Source organism: Dromaius novaehollandiae, chromosome 9 (genome assembly GCF_036370855.1).
Source record: "Dromaius novaehollandiae isolate bDroNov1 chromosome 9, bDroNov1.hap1, whole genome shotgun sequence".
In the NCBI taxonomy this organism is placed as follows: domain Eukaryota; kingdom Metazoa; phylum Chordata; class Aves; order Casuariiformes; family Dromaiidae; genus Dromaius; species Dromaius novaehollandiae.
In genome coordinates, this window is record NC_088106.1 from 12,660,314 (window position 1) to 12,680,479 (window position 20,166).

The following is a 20,166-nucleotide window of genomic DNA, read 5'->3' on the forward strand; positions in this document are numbered from 1 at the left end:
ACTAACCCAGTCACCAGACAAAGTCACAAGCAAAACCTGGGAGCATGTAGCAAACACTCTTAGAGACACGATTCTCACATGAGCCACACATAGGAAATCATTAGCTGAAAATTGTGTGCAGCCTTGAAAAGCAGGCACATGTTATTTTGAAATATTTGTTCCAGAAAAGGGAGAAAGAGAGCTAACAAGTTACTGAGTGTAGTTTATATTAATTGCATTCCAGTTGGGGCTGTTCATGGCACCTTAGTTAATCCACAAGGAATCATTACAATTGCACTGTTGCCATAAAAATGCACTATTTAAACAGCTCCAGGAAAGAATTGTTTTATGTGCTTTCCCCTTGTAACTCCTTCAAAGGGAGCCACATTGTGTTATTATAATAATGACTTTAAACTCCACTTCCATGAAGAAACATTTAGCTTCTTAGGGAGAAAAGAAAAACTAGTTCTGGTCCTGCTAGTATCTTTTAGTCCACCATTAGAATAAGTTCATTAGAGTTTTAAACTCTGAAAGCCTCAAAATTTAAGAATTGAGAGCTTTCCTCTTTTCAGAAGAGCCTGAACCAAAGGACTGCTTCCCCACATGAAGTCATAGGCTCACCTCTTTGATGCTCTGGATCATACCACAAAGAGGAGCAAACTTCCCTTCTTACTACATATTCCTTCTCCAAGGCTCCCAGCCATACTCTCCTCACTAAGCCCCTCTTCCTCTTTTAAATACACTGCTGCCAGAGGCCAGGTGAAGACATTTCACACAGGTCATGACCATCGGTTGCATTTGTTTGATTGACAAAACATTAACTCCTTGTTTGCCTTCTGAAGTACTGGGAGTATCATTACTTAATAATGCTGCATGCACAGATTCCAGTTTTGCCCTTTCAGTAACAGTAAGTGCAGTAAATGAGATAGGGGCATGTTCGAAAAGATTCTACAATTTCAAATAAGTAAAGACTATATTTTAATGTAGGCATACCTGTAAAGGGTGCAGATAGTGTTAATTATGGCATTTTCTGAGTTTTGTGCTTGTAACTTTGAAGCTTTAACATTCTCCTTAACATAAATGCTTAGATAGTTACACATTTTGGAACAGCAAACTCATATTTTAAAAAACATATTTGTACCACCTGTGTGTAAATCTAGCTTCTCAATAGCTAGGTTGCAATATTCTTCAAATTAATTGGAGTTCAATTGTCAGTAAAAGTTAGTTATCTGAAAGAACTGACTTGTGAACTACAGCTAGTTGTATTATTCATACATGGTATTCTTCACAGCAGACATAATATATTTCATTGTTTCGACTGAAAAGTACAATAAATTTTGGGGTTTTTTTTAATAAGATCTCAAGTAATCAGTATCTGAGATTTTAACATGTAGCTACAAGCTTGTTAAAATAAGAAATTAAAATGCAAATCTCAGTGTAAACATAACTGTAGGTTTCCTTGATAATGAAAGCTGTAGTAATTACTTGGAAGTAATACAGTTTGTCACTTTTTGTCATTTCAGTAGAAATTTCAGTATCCCTACAATAATGTTTTTGACCTGAATTCCAGTGGTTGCTAAAACAGAAAGACTCTTGGCTTGGGTACAGGATCTCCAGTTTGGAGAGATCCCCTAGTGACATACTGAGGAGTTTCGTACAAGTACCATAGTGTATCTGTAGATCTCATACGTACATTAAAGTACAACATCCAAGAACCAAATATTAATAATTTATCAACTCTAAACCAGTTTAGAACTGAAATTAAGTTTTACTTATAATTCCACTGTTTTGCTATAGTGCTTTTCCAAACCACTTACTCTTTTTTCTGACTTACTACCTAGCACTGCGTAAAATGGTGGAATGGTTAAATTGTCAAATTGCTAATCCAAGTTGCAGGTTTAAGCACTTCTATTGTTGCAGGTTCCTAAAAAAGCACAGTAATTCTGACATGGAGTCCTGGAGTCCTTGTTCTTGGGAGTTCTGCCTCAATCTCTGTAAATCCCTCTTTATGCTTCCCTTCTTCCTGTGCTTTTAATGGCCTGTGGTCCATTTGCAAGATTAATTTCCTCATGCAACGGCCAGTCATTCCCTCCTGACATTATTTTCAAATCTGTTTTATTCTCTACTTGGGCTGTATGCTCCAAGTTTTCCTCCCTTCCTCAGAAAAGACAGGATAATGAACTTGTTTTCCTTGAGAAATCCTAGTGCTGTCAGTTGTAAGGGGAAGACCAAGACTTGTTTGATCTATATTGCAGCATGTAGCCTTGCCATTAGGCTAATTTACTGCTTTCACTTTGTTAAATAGCTTACCTGTGTCCTGTGTAGCAGTTATTGATTTTATATCCTATGTTTTTAATACCATGTATACCGAAATGAGTTGTTAACCTCTCATTTGTATAGCAGCCTCGTATCGTGTCAGTGGAAATCATTCATTGCTTTGAGAAATAACAGTGCCATGTCTGCAGAGGAAGGAAAGATTATTTTCTAAAAGATATCACAAAATGGTACTTTCAGTGACTTGCGTAGTGCTCCAGAGATCTAACTACTGTAGTAGCTCCCATCTGTGGCCTGCTTTTCTGTTGTCGCTTGGAGAACCTCCAGCTCCCACTGTGGTCTTGTCCTGTGAGTTTAGGAGACTGCTAACATTAACCTAAATATTCACATCCTTACTTACTACCCTGGCTTGGTGTTGAGAGTGTTCATAATCATTTTTTGCCAGTTTTTGACTGGCAGTGAAGATGATCTTCATGTTCAGTCATGGGGGCTCTGCCTGTAAGGGCTGTTTGCACGGCTTAAGTATGCCTATTTCTCATGCACACGTGGCCTAACTTTAAAAAAAGCCTAGATATTTGTAGCTCCAGTGAAATTCAAGCCATTACTGTCCTCATGGATTGTATATCAGAGGTACAATTTAAACGAATGCCAGGAAACGGGTGGCTTGTTTCCCTGTTGTGCCATGTCAGCAAATAGGAGATGGAGCATTTGTCAGTGTGAACTTTATGAAAGTGCTTGCCATAGCTGTTTCTCTGGCTGATTTGAATTTTTATTTTGTTCATTAGGTGAAGAGCATTGGTGCCAGGGCTAAGTACTATCTTACTATAAAATCTCAATAAGATAAAATCCCCTTGTGATTCCTTAGTTATATTTCAGGGATACTGAGTTGCTTTCCCAGAGAACCTCCTATGATCTCTAGATGTATCCCTGGTTACAGAATAACACCGGATTGAAACGGTGAGGGATGTGCTATGTGTGAGATATTTCAGGACAGTGTTAAAGGTTCTTTGAGTAAACTGCCTTAAGTAAAACCGAGCGTCTTCTGCCCTAGCAGTTCCAGTGTCACTTTTATGTTAGAGCAGATATGCTGAATATTGCTATAAAATTGAAAACTGTTCAGCCGGTGTTACTTCTCTTGCATTAGATAGTTTTCATTCTTGTTATAAACACAAATCCTTATAGACTAATTAACAGCTATACTGCAGCAGTGGCTCCTTTCACATTTTCCCTGCAGGCTGCAGTTGGCATTTGCTCTGAAAGCTACGTGAAGATTATCTTTTCAAGATTTCATTTCTTTTTGTCATTTTTTAGCATTCCTTGTGAGAGGAGGCATTATGAACACACCTGGAAAAGGAGGTTTGATTGTCTGGCCTATTTTCCTGAATAGCTTGTAGAGCTGTAATACCACCCTGAGGAAATACACACTGTCTTTGTGCCAGCTGGCTTGGGCAATATGCAGCTTGTCTGTGCCAGGAAATTTTGCACTGATGTAGCTACACTATGTAAATATACTGCACTGAGATAAAGCAGTGTCTGTACTTTTTTCCCAAGTGTCAAAGAACAAGTAGCTGTACCACCACAAAAAGCTCTAATGTAGGTAGAACCTGAGGGCTTATCTGCCTAAAATTTACTCCAGTGCAATTATATCTGCCTGATTTCCTCTCTGTGAATATCTTTATTCTGGGATGAGTGTGTCCTGTTCCAAATCAGCAGAAGTCACTTAAAAGCAGATCAAGCTGTTTTGGAATTGGACACACTTGGTGGAAAATAAGAACATCTAGGCAAGGGTTAAATAAGGGATGGTTTGCTCAACTCTATATTCACCCTCTGCCTTAATCTGAATTAGCTCCTCTGCATTTACAAGTCCCTAGTTAATTCAATCGTTAGTGAAAATTACTGTTTAAAAATTAATATTGTGTTGATAAGGTATTGAGGAACAGAAATTCTCACTCCACAGAGCAAGGAGAGTTTAGACAGAATCAGTGTGTGAATGCAAGGGAAATTCAGTGCTCGAGCTTTTATTCTTACCTTCTCTGAGACTGCCAGCAAGAATCTGCAAGTATTTCTGTTACTGTTGATTTTGGTGGAGTGGACACCCGCCTATTAACAAATAGAATAAAACTCACAAGCTCATTTCCTGGAAGGTAGGAGCTATCAGGCATAATGACTTTTGGCTTTGGAGTGCTGACTGAGAGAGGAAGGGTTCCACAGCCAAGTGAAAATCCCTGAGTCCCTGAAATCCCTTGCCCAAATGACTTCCTCCTCTTTCACAGACCCCTCTGAATTCATGGCATGGCTCTGTGCAGGCTGGGCTGTGGATTTTCCCTTAAAGAAGTTTTTATAAGCAGTCTGGCTCAATGGTGTTATTTTCCTTCATTCTCTATAGGTGGACACCTCACTTGCCAATAACTGAATTCTCCTCTGGCCTCGGATCTGTTCTCGTCAGCACAAGTTAAAGAATGCTTTTGAAGGTGGTTTTATTCGTGCTCTTTCCTGATCCTTTGGAAGAACAATAGTCTGAGCATCATCAGCTTCAATAGAAATATAGACAGTCAAGGGCAGGACTTTGTGTCTAGGGACAATGATCTGTCCCTCATGTGAAAGAGGTGGGTGAACAGCTCTTGATGTGACAGATGCCTACTTCTATGTGTCAAACAGTCACCAGTTATGTAAGGTTGTTGGAGGACAGCGCGGTACTGCCTGAGTGTTCTTCCTTTAAGCTTGCTCATGGCTCTACAAATCTCAAGACTTTTAGGATAGTTGCTGTATTCACCAGTCGCTTGTATGTCCAGAGTTAGGGACATCTGCCCTTCTGTGCATGGAGGAGTGTTTGAAGGGCCAGCTCAGAACAGGGTAACTCCCCAGTAATTCAGTGTACTTGTTGCCTCTTCCAGTCTTTGGGCAGTTAACCAGCTGTAAGAAATCTTTCAAATGTAGAAAATATCTGCTCCTAGGCTCTGTCCTGGCCAGACTTTCCACTGCAGAAGATTTTCAGAAATTACAGTCTCTTCCAGCTGTTCAATCTGATATTTGCTAATCTGTGTCACAGTCCTTGATAATATGGCCCTAGGTGTTGTTTGCTCCTTTTTTCTCAGCACATCTCATTGTCCCCTGTTACCTCCGACTTGGTGTGGGATTCTCCTTGCCTGGGTGTATATTTTGGAATATCTAGGAGTCCAAGTCCAGTGAGTCTGAGTCTTTCGGAGCTCAGAGCAAAGTTATGGACCTTCTTTTTCCTATGTGGGAAGTAGCCACAGATCTCACCTTTCCCACATGGTATGTAGAGAAGGAAGGAGTGCATTTCCAGCTGCTACCAGATGACACAAAACTGTGAAGATAGGACATTCATTAACAGGTCCATCTAGTACTCTGGAGAAGAGAAGGTGAAGATAAACTTGCTTAACAGAGCTCTAAGGATGTACAGAAGCAGTTCTTCAAGCTAACATCATCAGTGCCATCTGTTACAGATGGGCCATCCAGTTACAGACTTCGTTATGTCCAAACAAAATCACAGGTGCCAAGTGAATTACTCTACAAAAGCAGGCATATATCACTTTCTCGTCTGTTTCTTTGGGGATGTAATCAGCATCTGAATCATAAGGAAGATTGATCAGACAGAGTAAAAGTTCTTATAAGCGCTAGGGAGGCCTTAACAGGCCCTGATCCCGTGTAGTTGATCTCTGAGCCTCTATATTCACTGCCTTGGGTTCAGATTTCTTTCTGCTGCTTGCTACTGAGAGAAGAAATCAGTGTTCAGCAACATTGGTTATGATTGCTTTGCCAATAAGTTAATATTACCTTTTTTGTGTGTAGTAGTTTTTATCAGCTTTACATATGTTCATGGACCTAGTGCTGAACTTCAAAAGAAGAAACATAGCAATAATGTTTCCACATGTGCACATGTGACCTAGTTTTTCTTATATATCTGAACAAATGCTTTAGGCCAGATAGAATGGCTGAGGAAGGCTTTATTTATAACAGTGGTTACACAGAATAATCTTACTATAGAAGCTGTTAGAAAGATTCTAGAAATCACATTTTAAGAAACTTTGGAATCTCGGGAATTCTGCAGGAGCCTTTTCAGATTGTTTTGGAAATCTGTTTTTCTTTTTCTTGCTAGGTAGAAGCATTACTTCTTGGTAAGGCTTCAGCAAGTAGAATCCTTTTCTTATCGTTTTAACAGAGTGAATCAATTTACTGTATTACACCAAACATTAAACAGGAAGGAATGTTCCCGTTGATATCTTGAATGAAGGTTAAGTGTAAAATTTGATCTGAAATTTATAGATAACACTGAGTAACAAGTATCCTGGAAATCGCTTGCTATGACTTTTCCATCATTGAACTAAAGTGGGATTGCAAAGAGATGAGGTCTTGAAATTAGCTCTTTTTAAGATTTAGAGTCTGAATGGCCAAGACATTTGTTCTGTTCAGTTGGGAAGACTGTTAGGACTAACCTGCTGCAAACAACTGATGATCTTACTGCGCAGATTTCCACTATCTCACTTACATGTTACCATGTTCCTCTGTTCTCTGCTCTATATCTGTAGGGGTACTTTGGTAGAGAGGAGGCGGAAGGCTGCTACTGTGGTAAAAAAGCTGTGTCTTTTATCTTCTCTTAGTACATGCATCTGTGTGGGAACATTTTCGAAGAAGGAACCTTACTTGTCCTACCTCTCGTTCTCCAAAGAACAGTGTTTCTCCAAGGGATATTTAAGGGGCATACAGTTCAGTCTAAAAGAACTTCTGTGTATCTTCCCCTTATTTTGCAGAAGTTGTAGGCCTGCAGCTGCTATAAATATTTTTTTTTTCTGAAGCCTTATAAAAAGAATTCTACTAAAAGGTGGAATATGTATTTGTTCTGTGTGGAATATTTTTGCCAACAGAGATTACAGTAAAATTCTTGAACAAACAATATCCAGCTGAGAGCGGTAACCAACCTAGCAGGACTGTTTCCTTAGTGAACACTCTAATGACCTATTTCATGTTAATTTATAGCAATACAGAAATGATTAATAGGAGGCTTTTCAAACATAGATGGCTAGCTAGTATGTGTATTCTGTATGTGTGAACTACTTGGTGCTGATCTTTGACATGGGCAGTAGTCCAAACGAATAGTAATATGAAGAACCAGATGTTGTTGAACTGCTGGACATTCAGGGATGCTACCATACTATGCCTGCTGTGTCCTCAGAAATAAAATAAATAAAGGTCATCTAAAGATAGAAGGCCTTATTTAGTAGCTTGAAATACAGGCACAAAGAATCCAGGAGAATTTTTGCAGTGTTGAGTACGGCAACATAGTAGAATAGTAGTCATCAAAATTAGAGCTCTTTTGGATTAATAAATGTAAGGGAGGCCTTTATGCAAAATATTACAGTAATTGCAGGCTCATGTTCTGATTGCCTTATCAGGGGAGAAGCATCTTCCGTGGCATCTTTGTTTGCCTTACAATGGATAGAAAATAAGCAATTTAAACAGACTTGTTTAAATGCAGATTGTTCTGATGCCACACATCTGACCATTCAGCTATGCAGTTCTAGCTAAAATTATTGGTCAGTTTTTCTATTAAAAAAAAATCTTGCTGCTCTGTGTACTTGCTTTGTAGTGCGGCCAGTCTACTGACAAGAGATAAATTCTCTCTTTTTGTTTCAGCTATGATCTTCTTTTCTCTCTTCCTGCTTCTTACCGCAAAGCAGTCTCTCACGAATGTGAGCATGAAATGAGAGGTTAATTGCTTCCATTGTGTTCCTGGGATTCGTGTTTTACCAATGAATCTTGTAAGGAAATACTCTAAAATCTGGTGCTGGTTGGTTCAAAAATAGATGGACTATGCTCTGATTGTATATCAGTAGTCATTCTAGTAGGGAACAGTGATTTGTTGATCTTTATGAAATTAAAAGACAAACCTCTTGTTCTCTAGCTTGTGGTCTAAATTCCAGCTGGGCATTATCAACTCCACCATTAAATTTATATCTTCCAGGAACACAAGGATCCCAAGGGAAAATCAGCAGACATCTTTTATAGAGAGATAAAGAAACATATTTTAAAAAGGAAATCATTTGTTTTGTCCCATAATACCTACACATAACTGTAGTCCTATATTAATAGAAGATTTACATTATTCAGTCATTTAAACGTCAAATCTTTATGCATGCAAACTGGCATGCTTAGATTTTGAGTTACATCTCAAAGGCTCTTGCTTTCTTGTTTTGTGTGTGTGTGTGTGTGTGTGTGTTGCTTCATCTCCCTGGCCAGTAGAGAGGATGTTGTGAACTCCTCATTAAAGACGTCACACTGAGAAGATTGTAGTAGAGGAATAAATAGAACAAGTGTTAGGAAGCCAAGCAGCTCATCTCAGTTGAACTAAAATGCACTGCACGCAAACTGGCTTTCCTATAGTTTTCTTTCTTCTAACTTCAAGAACTTCAGTTGCCCTTTTGCAGGGTAGCTACCTAACTCGCGTATTTGAGACTTTTCTAAGTACTTTTGCATCCTTTTCTAAAATGTTGTTTTATGTATTTGTGCAACAACACAGCCAGTATTTTTTATATGAAGTTACTCCTTTGACAGTGAGAAGGCAAGGGCAGTGTCCCCCAAAGAGTGGAGAGGCCCAAAATTTTACAGGTGAGGTTCAGTAGGGAGCTTGAGCACTTAAGATCTGCTAGAAGTGTGCTGGCTTTGTGCAGGGCTGTCTTATTATCATTAGCCTGTATTCCAGGTGCCAGGTACACCACTACAGTGTGCATCTTTGCTAACGTGTCTAGTGTTTCTGGTTATAATTATCCTATGTGGAGATAACTGATCTGCTCGGGCTAATATATTTTCAGACATCCTTAACAAACAGAGGAAATCCATCAGGACAAATATACGTTTCTGCATGCAGCACTATATTTAGGAGTTCAGCTTGAGGTAGATATCTAGAGTTGAAAGATTTCCCACTAAAATGTGAAACTCTATGCGTTAATAGATCACATAAAAGCAGTACAAGTATGAGTGAAAAACTGAGTTCCAAGTCCTTTTCCCATTCCCCGCTGGACCCAGTAGTCTGGAATGACTGGAAACTTTTTCAAGCAAAGTCAGGTTAAATGAAAAGCTTGCTAGTGAAACTGCTTGCTTTTTTTTCCAGAAGTATTTTATTCCAGGGCTGTGATCCCAACAGATTCTGGAAGAATGTAATGCGAAAAGCAAACAAGGTGAGATGCAACTTGGTGGACGCTTCCCCAGAGTGGCTGCCTGCTTGCACTCGGACTCCGGGAGTCTTGACGTGAGATGGAAACAACTAGTTCCAAAATACAGTCGTGTAATGGAATATCTCAGTGTTATGGCTGCATTTGTGGGTCCTTGTAATAGAGCTGGTCGTAGGACATTCATTTTGGAAGCTAAACTCTACCTCAAACGGAGAGTTTATTTTAATATTTTAACCGAACAGCGTCAAGACTTGGCATTTTCTCTGAAACTAAACACTCTAGACTACAGGCTCCAGCACCTCGCCTTTAGCATCACTGACTGCCCGTGTTCAAGTGGTCTGATTTTGGGAGTGCTGGTAGAGTGAAGGTGATATTAGGCTCTCTGGACTTACTTAAGCAAAATATGTTTATATTGGTTCAGCTCTTAAAGAGTGTTTTAGATGGTAATCTCTGAATGTCGTTCTGTACAAAATGGATGGTGATTTTGTACAAAATGGTGCCTGCTTGTCTCTGCCAGAAATGAACAGCCATAGCATTTTGTCCTAAGCCTTCGTCCTTTCAGATTAACTGCTGACTACAGTTTGCAATATTAGTACTATAGTTCCTGGAGCTGACCATTTTGAGGACAGTTTGAATACGTTTAAAAAGTGCTGTGTCTTCACTCATTCATTGGGCTCCCTTTTATACCTAAAGAAATTTTGTGGAAGGAAGTCTGGTGTAAAAAAATGTTAGAAACTGAGTATTAGGGGCAAATCTAGTTTTTAGGACGGGGAAGATGATTTTTTTTTTCCTTAGTTAACAGTGTGTCTTGAGTGAACAAAGAAACAACTTGTGATATTAAATATGACCATTTATGGACTTTCTTGAAGAACTTCACTATGTCTGAACTCAAAACATGCCTGATTATCCCAGAGTTAAAAAGAAAAAAAAAGCATTTGAAAGAAAATCAAGCATTTTCACAGGGTCTCAGTTTGAATTAAAATGAACCAAGCAACAGAACAAATGCAATATTTTCCTCCATGACTCTCTTATTTTATGTTTCTGCTGTTTTTAAGTTGTCTTAATGAACAAGAATGTTATTGATATGCTTCTTATGTTTACTCATTTTTCTAGTTAGAAACATTTTGCTAGTACTGTCAGTGCTAGCACATCTATTTTTTTGTCCTGCCTCAGGATGCCATTTTAGACGCTAAAAAGTACTTCCAATTCTGTAACCACTCATCCATGTTTCCTTCCTGTCCCCCACTTTCATTAGTAATGCTTGGCAGTGAGTCAGGACTACCCTACTTTCGAGCTAGGGTGAATGGGAAACCACCAAAAAGCAAGACAAGCACGGAGGGAAGGGAACCACTGGCACCCGCTCTGTAGCATGATAGCAGCAATCTGTGCTGCTGCACAGTCCTTCCAAGTTCGCATAAGAGTTTCCATTAGCCGGCGAGCACAGTTCCTGGCTGTCTAAAGAGAGAGGCAGCGTTGTCTATTGAGGCATGAGACTGGAAGCCAAACACCTCCTGGGATCTCTTCCCTCTGTTTTTTACTGATTCATTGTGTAGCTGGGGGCAAGTCCTTATTTATTACATTCATCACCCAGTGTCTACAATATTCAGTTATTATAACTGTATACTTATAGTATAATTAATATAACTATAGTTGTATAAGTAATTTATAACTATATATTAGTTATATGTAGCTATGTATAGTTATATAACTAATAACTATATACTTACAACAACGATTACAAGGTTAACATGTCGGTCACTCACCTGTAGCATGCTGTCTCTTCCATGGGGCATCATTTTAGACCAGTTAAATAAGAGGATTCATATTCTGTCTGGGGTGGCCCAAGGAAGATGATACTGAGAGTGCAGAGCTGTACAGACTGGAAGCGCAGGGGATGAGTTCGTGCCAAAGCCTGTCTCCCATCGACTTCCAATCTGCAGATCTGTTCTAAGAATTGTGTGATGTATTAATACCTCCAGTAAGTTACATCTTCTTCTAAAATACCTGAATCTGTTAAATCTGTGGATTGTCAGAAGTAGTTTCTTGGAAATCAGTAGGTTGGTGTACTAGAGAGCTCTGTAAGAGCAGACATGAGGTAAAGGAGGAAAATAAGAAATTAGACATTAATGGGGGAAAAGCATGGAGTCACACCAGAAGTGCTGGCAGTTGGAAGTCATCTAGGCTTTTCACGTTGTCTGTTGCTTATTCTACCAGAGGGACACTTTCAGACCGAGACGTTGCTTAGAGTTCAGAGGACAGATAACCCGAACAGCAGGGGAACCTGCTGATGTTCAGCTATGCCATTTTCAATAAACGTCACTTCGCACAATAGAGAAATTATTGCAGAGGGCTTCAAGGAACAAAGGCATAGACCGGCCACAAACAGTGCTACGTAAAATTGCCTTTTCTAAGACTTTTAATTTTTTTTCCACACTTCAGGTCATTGAAGTGAGACTTTATTAAAACACCAGCCATGTTTATCCCATTTAAATATTCTGTCAAAGAAGTCGTTTCTCTGCTCAAGCGTGTGCTCTCTCAGTATGGGCAAGTGTGAAGATCCTTTAAAGACATAAAAAAAATCTAGTACTAGAGTATTACAAAAAACAAATGAAATCAGGCCAAGCTTTCTTTTATAAGCAAACTAATATAAATCATATTTTAAGACAATCAAATAGTGGTATAAAATAAAGAGGCATATTGATGTTCAAAATACCTCATTCCATTAAAGCTAATTTCTTTGCATGACTGTCATGACACCCTGTGTTTCAGCTGTGCAGAGAACAATAAGCCATAATGATTTACAGGGAGGTAGATTCCTCTGAGAGCTTCAGGTTACAACCTCATCTATGAAAATGAAGTTATTCACCAGAACCCCTTGATAGATTATTTCAGTGAAAGTCCCTATAGTTCACTTATTGCTGAAAGCCTTGAAATATTGTGATAATAGTTAAGCTACGTTGAAGTGATTGAATGTTCTCAAGTAGTTAAGAGAAAATGAAGTTGTTTCAACCACTGAATCACTTTTAGAGTTCACTTGCAAAGAGGAAAATTGCTTGATATACTAAAATTAAAGAGTGGGCAAACTGAATCACACACTCTTCCTCCCCTCCCCCCCCCCCCCAAACTGTTTAGGGGTTTAAAGCATTTAACTTAATTTTAAAAGTTCTGGGAAAAAAATCACTTTCCAGCCAGATTTGAATGGGGGGGATGTTTGTCTTTTAATTGCCTCTTCCCTCATCATGCTGTTGTTTGGAGTAGCTTCTCAAACTACCCAGCACGCTGCCTCACCTCTCGGTATATGTGCAGCATCTTCTGTAAGGTGGTCCCCCTGTTTTATGTTCTGATCATATTTTTAGTTTCCCTTGTGTATATGGTGTTAGTTTTCTCCTTAGCTACATTCAGTTTTGCTCTTTCCCGTGAGCTACGAGCAACCCGCCTTAAAGCTGCCTTCTGGTAAAGCTGTATGGATTTGAAAGGTCACATTCTTTTCTCAAGTGAACACATCATTCCCATTGATTCACCTGCTGTTTCTGCAGACTCAGAACATTACTGATGACATTAATTATGTTAATACTCAAAGGTTTCTTAGCATGAGCTCAAGCTTTTCTAACATGCTAATTTTCAAGATCTATTTAAAAGGCAGGGAAGGTGGGGAGGAAGGGAGTGTTATCCCATTGGAAAAGAGAACATAATTGTCTTTGTGCTGTTCATGCTTCTGAGATGGTCCTGCAAACAATGTTGGGTTTTTCTAAGTTATTGATTGTTTCACTGCCTAGGATGTAAAGCAATCTCCAGATGTGATCACGTTATTTTTCCTGCTGAGGCATTGGTATAAAAGAATTCTCTCAAGCTGAACAAAAGCCTAAAAAACATAGGCAGCAGAAAGCAGCATAAAACCACTATGTTGCTTCAGCTTGGTTTTATTCTGGCACTGTAGTCTGGTTCTAGGAACCATTTTAACATCTGTTTCTAGAGGAAACAAAACAAATTTCTGATAGTAGCAAACAAACCACTTCCACAGATCTGCCACACAAGGCAGCTGGCTCCCTCTGACAGGAGAACGTGCCCCCCAAGCTAATGATTTCTGTGCGTCCATTTGATTTGAGAGCTTATTCCCACTTTAAGCAACATCTTATTCCATGTACCACAAGTGCATTTTTCTTTTTCCTTTAACTTTCCTTGTTTGGGATCTCAAATCATAGGTATTTTCTTCTGGAGCTTAGAAGTGGTTAGTCATGTTAATTTGAGTTCAGAAATGTTTACCAGAGAAGTGCGTAGCACACGCTGCTCTTCCAGAAATGTTGTCCAGGTAGCCGTTTGCTGGTACGTTGGGGTAACGCGGCAGTCATCTTGTCCCCTGCAGACAGGAGCTGCTGGGGAACGCTCTGTGTTGCTGCTTTGGTGTGAAGAAATCAAAGGCTGCTTGTAGATGCCAAAACTGATTCCTCTTGCTCGGTAGTGACAAAAATGGCTGGAATTCGTAAAAGAGTTAACCTTCTGAGCTACAAGGCTGGGTTCATTTGGACAGAGAGGTAAATGTTTAAACCATAAGTATCTGCATCTGCCTGCATGTGCTGTCTGTCCTTAGCGCGGATATTTGCAAATACTGTGGTTGAACCACTGTAATGTATTCTCTTTGGCCTGTTTCCCTCCTGATGACCCTTAGCTTCACCTCACCGGGTCTGTAACTCTTTCCATAAAAATCTACATCTGTTTCTTGCTCCTTTGATTGGAGGAAGAGGGGAAAAGTCAGTGAAATGGAAACCTGGCTTCATTTACAATATTGCTGTGTGTCACTGAAGAAACAAAACATTCTCCCATCCTGCTGCCCATGCTGGACACTTCTCTTTTCAGAGTTTAGGAGCTCACCATTTGTATTGGTTTTGTGAGAATACGTGCTTTTGTTTAGCCTGCTACAGGTATCGCCAATTCTGATTTAAATATTTAAAATTTGGAAAGATTTCACTCTGAACAGTTTTAAACAGTAAATTGATAAGAGTGAAAATTAGAGGCAGACTAGTAGAAAGCAAACGCTGTGCCTCATTCTGCTAGATGACATCACACTATGTTGTAGAGGAGTCTTTTTTTGGCGAAAAAAATTCACTATTCTGGCAAAAATAGTGAATAATAATTTTATTATTGAATCTAAGTCATTTGTAAGGCACAGATGTTAAACTGGATAAGCCACTGCATTTTAAAATTTTTATTGGCAAACATTAAACGTGATTTTACTGCATTCCCAAACCATGCCAAGTTAGATGACTTTCTCCAGTTCGATTAGCATCTCTTTGCAGCTGATCTGACTGCAAATTGACCGGTGCTGCATTGTTGTTGTAGGCTTTTACAGTGTGCCTCAGTGCGAGTGCTACTAAGATTATATATATTAGGAAGTTCAACCAGGAAATGCTTTCATGGTGGGGACATAGCTCATCTTCAGAAAGGTGACCTAAGGCACAAAGAGTGTCTTCGTTACGTTCTCACAGGGAGAATATGACATACAGCAATGAAAAAACGTAGCTTGACAACAGGACCAGCCTACCTGCATAGCAGAAATGATTTGAAGTCTACTTAATGCAATGTAATGTAGTAATATTAACTTCTGCCCTATTAACATAATTTTCTATTAAAATTAATGGAAGGTTGACATGGTATTCAGTAATATGTGTGACTGTCTTTCCAAGGATGGTCCAAGAACAGCTTAATCCAGAACTGCCTCATGTTAGATGAAAATCTGTTGTGGCAATATAAGATCTGTATAGACAGCACCTGCAGGCAAAGAGGTAAGGGGAAAGGTAAAAAGAAGAGAAGTACAATGTTTACTGAGTGTTTAATATCATGTTGGGCTTTTTGCTGTGATGCTATAGCTCTTAAATATATCCCTCTGACTACATAATTTGCTGTGAAATTACTTTGTTGGTTGCAGTGGATTTTTGCTGCATTTTAGCATGTGTTTCACATTAATCTTTGGATTTCACTGGCTTCTGTTGCATAGCAATTTGTTCTGTGCAGGAGAGTTTAAAAGCAGCCTCTCTTAGGGTGAACACTAGTGTCAGGAGTACTTTGAAGCAATAATTGGCTTCTTTCCATTTGAGGATTTAGTAGAGCACCTTTCCAGTCCCCAGCACCTCACATTGTTTGGAGAAGCACAGCAACCCGTATCTTATGCACAACTCCAGAGAAGCTGGTTTATAATAGCAGACTTTTAAAAAATAGCTGCTCCTGTGAGAGCTGCCATCGCATGCCTTCTGACTAGTCTGGAACAAACCCAAGAGAGTGTGCTGCCGTCTACAAGCAGGAGAAGGTGATGGTGCTATGCGGATGCCAGTAACGTTTGAGGAATAGCTCCTAGTCTGTGTGTTTCTTTCAGGACTTTTAGTATTAGACAAAATGGATGGACACTCATTCAGTTCCTTCAAATACGATTTTATACTGAATTTCAGCCTTAGGCAAGGAGGAAAGACTCCTGTTTGCTAAATACACTGCCAGCATTGATAGCTGTGGTTTATTAAACACTAAAGACAGCAGCATTTCTTTTGTGTGCAAACAAAGCGAGCTCAAGGACCTGATTCGGCAGAGTATGTATGCACACGCTTAAATTTAAGCACATGATTAGGATCTTCTGTTGAAGAGGGATTTGGGAGTTGTAATAAAAAGTGAGATTAGAGATCGGGAAGATTAGAGGATGAATGGCAGGAGTGGGGTAGAATCATAAGGCTGTTTGGGTGGTCTGCTCCTTAATTCTGTCATTTGTTATTTTGCATAACTTATTTTGGTCCTCACTCCTCAGACTGTTGATATAAAATAAACAGCTGAGATGCAGATGTTCTTCTGGGAGAATACGTATCTGATATAAATACAACCCCTAAAGGTTGATCATTACTTATCTGAAACACTCTTTAAAGGAACATGTGCACCCACGTCTTGAGTGCCTGGTTGTGCCTGCTCTTCACAACAGACAATGTCAAATCAGGAAAGAAAGTTGGACAGTTCAGATGAGAAGCTTCTCTGGGTCTGCCACAAATATGTAAGTGTGAATTGTTCAGGGCTTTCAGCTCCACCTTCTCTTTGTCATTTATCCCGTAGGACAATTCTTATTTCCTCCTAATTTTCGAGATCCTCTTTGCACCTGGCATGTGTGAACTGTTCTTAATGATGTATTTCATGTACAAAAAGAAAAGTGGTAAAGATGATGAAAGACTTTCCCTTCCAGGAGTGGTTATGAACATTAGCCTTGCTTTTATTATGAAAGATAAGAGTGCAGCAGTTCCTGAGGTTTTGGAATGGTTTAGACAGCAAGGAACAAAATGAAAATGGACTGATCTTTAATGGAAGAAATGACACCTATCGTTCACTGCAGCCTTTGAGATACTCAAAAAGTGCTAAACATTGCAACGTACAAATAAGAGCCAGGGAGATTGAGGCAGAACTTCTTTAACTCCATGCTACTTCAAATGATTCATTTTGTTTGTACATATCCTCTTCCTTCAAGGTTATTCTTAATTACCAGTGTGGTAATACATGGAAGTCTTTTGCAATGCTAAAACATTTAAAGATAAGCTTGTATATTTTGATTTGTTTGAAGGAAGTGATGCCTATGACAGATATGAAAAAAGAAAGAATATCTGTCCTGAGATCAGAAGCATTCAAGACAACAAAACTTGGATTTGGAAATGCAGAACTGTTTCCTTCATCAGGCTAAGCAAAGTAGGTCTGTGAGGAAGCTAATTCATGTCATGTATATAAAGCAAGTCAAATTCCAGCTACTACAAAGCTTTTATGTAAGACTTTGCTGACCCAATAGGTGGTGGCATATAAATAGATCAACAGTACACCCTTCCTTCTGCTGTTCTACCTAATCCTTCCTTGCCTTCAGGATTGAAGTGTGTTTGATCTATTGAGTCTTAAATCAGACATTGTTTACCACAAAAAATCCCTCCAAACCAGGAGAATGAAAATTTAATGGTGGAAGAGTGTTCTTGTGATTTTAGAATGAGAGACTGAATTAGAGATACACTATTGTTATTCCCTTTTAAATTTATCTTAATTTCACAAAGTTGCAACTACCTGGCCCTCTATCTGCTCTCCTTAGCTACCTCTGCCAGGTGACTCTACATGAGCATCTTCAAAAAGAGTAATTGTGTTAAATCCATATTAGTGTACTTTCTCCTATTCAATAATATTTAAAATGCCCTCTTCATCCTGCCTGCAGGTCTCCACTGCTGCCCAGAAGATGGAGCACTTTTTATTTTTAGTAACAATATCTCTCACGCTGGGATGGAAGAATCTTAAACCAATTAAACACATTAGAAGATAACAGTGTGTGTGGGTTTGGTTCAAGATCTCCATTTTCTTCACTCTAGGGTATGTCCTAGTACCAGCCTTTCTGTCCAAGATGTCAGAAATAGTGTGATAAGCTGCTAACTAGGTAAGCAGTACAGCTGCTGCTTTGTCAGGTATTCCCTTGCCAAAAAAAAAGCACTAGTGATGGGTTTTGCTTTTTTTTTCTTTTTAATTACATTACAGTAGGTTCTATAAATGATCTAAATTTTGATTTAGGAACTTGTTTTCAGATTTCTGTTTCTTTTTAAAGATTTCTTTTTTAAGAGAAGGGAAGGGAAAGGAGAAGGAGTGGAAGGACGGAAAAAAGCAAGATGATCCATTAGTTAGAGTACTGGTATAGCACTTGGGAGGCTGGATCAGTTCCCTGTGAAATGTTGGGTTTGCCATTCTGGTAGTGAATTGTCTCCAGTTCAGAAGTACTTGTCTGCTTAGCTCAGCACTACACAGTGTACGGCCAGGCATGTGAGCTCATAACTCCTGCTGACATTGATGGGGAATAAATAGCAAGTAAATACTTTTGAAGAGCCTCTTTTTTTTTGGTTAACACAGGTTTTTGATAATCAAGTGCCCAATTTACTGAATTACTGTACTGCTAATAGTCAAGAGTTTGCATTGCAGGGCATTGTGAAGATAAATGAATTTGTCAGTGAGCTGCTCAGATTGTCTCATTTGTTATTTTTCTCTTGCACATGGTATTTGATAGGTGGCACACCGCTTTCTATGCCAATAGCTTCACCATGACTAGTTTTTATGTTTGTCTGTGGGGAGGGAAAATGTATCTAAAAATGCTGGGTTCTTTGACACTTTAAATTAGGGTTGGGGCAGGTCCATCTTGCAGGTTGCATTTGCCTGGGACACTGATTTTTCCAGCCAGCAACCACATGAGGTGCCTAGCCCTGCTGCTGTTGCTGCTTGTCTCCCCCCAACATCCTGCCTGCAGCCCAGTCTGCCTCTGCTCTACTGAAGCCTTCTAGCTGTCAGCCACAGAGGTAAGGAAGAGGACTGGGGTCCTGAAGATAATGGGAGTTGACTTTTCTGTCATCAGCATGAGGCTTTTTAGCTGTGGATTTCCAGTCTCTCCCAAAGTTTGGTAGTTAGGGAGCAGTTTCCACTTTCCACCTTTCTGCCAGGATGTGGAGGTGGCATATGGGTCCTGCAGGGATGGTGTTTTCTGGCTTCTCCCACTTTCCCTCCTGCCTTAATCCCAGATGAAGTGGTCAATAAGATGTGTTTTAGAACAAGTCTACAAGGACATGAGCAGACTGCCTACACTCCCCTTGCCTGCACTCCAAGTTGTTGCTAGGTTCGGAAGCTGTAAGGCTATGCCTGTGTAAACATGCCCTGTACACACATGCCCTCCTTTCTTCTCCCCCTCACCCTTTCAGGGGACTTGGGAAGTCTGGCTAGCCCTCAGAAAGGGAAAGGCTCCTCACGGCTGTTTTGAAGCAGCCGTCTTCCCTTCCCTCCTCCATAGACAATTTTACAACACGTTACCATGTAAAACAAAATTTGCTAAAGCATCTGTTTCTTCCCTGGAGCTCTGGAAAAATTTGATCAATGTGAAGAGTTTGTGTGAGTCTGCATGGAAACTGGGTATGTTAGAGAATGAATTATATACGCACACCTCTGACAGCTCCTATTTATACCCATGTCAAGCTCCATACTGCCTTTCTCTCTACCTTCCCAGTCATCAGTTCCTTGAGCAGCTGCTGCCTCCCCTTCTCCCAGATAGTTTCCAGTGTTTTATCCAAGAGGCTTTCTGCCAGGCTGCACTGAAAGGTCTGTTTGTACTATTTTTCCCCTGTCCTTTTAGACTCTGCTGCTTGTCTTGCTGTGGAAATTTGGAAAGTACTGAGTACGAAGGTTGCACTGCCACAGACTAGCAAAAGAATGCCTGTGGAGCCTTGCCCCCAGAAAGGAGTTGATTTGCGTGGCCTTGATCTCACAGATCCTGCTTTATTTAGACTGCTTGTGTTTATACTGGTGACTGCTCAGAGCCACTCTAAGCTGTGGAACAGGAGCCTGCTGCGGGGCCTTGGGCTTCCTGAAGGATATATCCCTGTTCAAAATGGTATTGGGCAGGTGTGCAGACTCTTTATTCTGACATGTAAATATCTGAGTTATATAATGGGAGAGATTTTTCAAAGGAATGCTTAAGATCATTACGAATTGTCCCTTTGAAAATTTGAGTATTTCATACTTCATGACTTTCATGGCTAATTCACTGATCCAGGCTTTTTGAAAGCTGGCACAGCCTCACCTGATAAGAGTGAGAAGAGAGAATCTCTTTTGCTTAGTGCTCAGCAGCTGAAGAATTCCAGTGAGTGGGAGTTACCAGGTCCACAACAATAGAACAACCACTGATCTTCTATTTTGTAAAGTA

General features: G+C 39.8%; 1 protein-coding gene and 1 long non-coding RNA gene across 2 annotated transcripts in view; one reads left to right on the plus strand and one right to left on the minus strand.

Annotated features, from left to right (window-relative positions):
• PDE6D (phosphodiesterase 6D) overlaps positions 1 to 20,166 on the plus strand; it is a 39,165-nt gene that overhangs the window by 9,908 nt on the left and 9,091 nt on the right. The gene's annotated exons all lie outside the window — the stretch shown is intronic.
• Positions 738 to 13,837, minus strand: LOC112993698 (uncharacterized). Its single transcript, XR_003261769.2, has 4 exons — positions 13,707 to 13,837; positions 11,207 to 11,390; positions 8,163 to 8,271; positions 738 to 5,581 (listed from the first exon to the last, which is right to left on the minus strand). It is a non-coding gene; the product is annotated as an uncharacterized LOC112993698 (long non-coding RNA).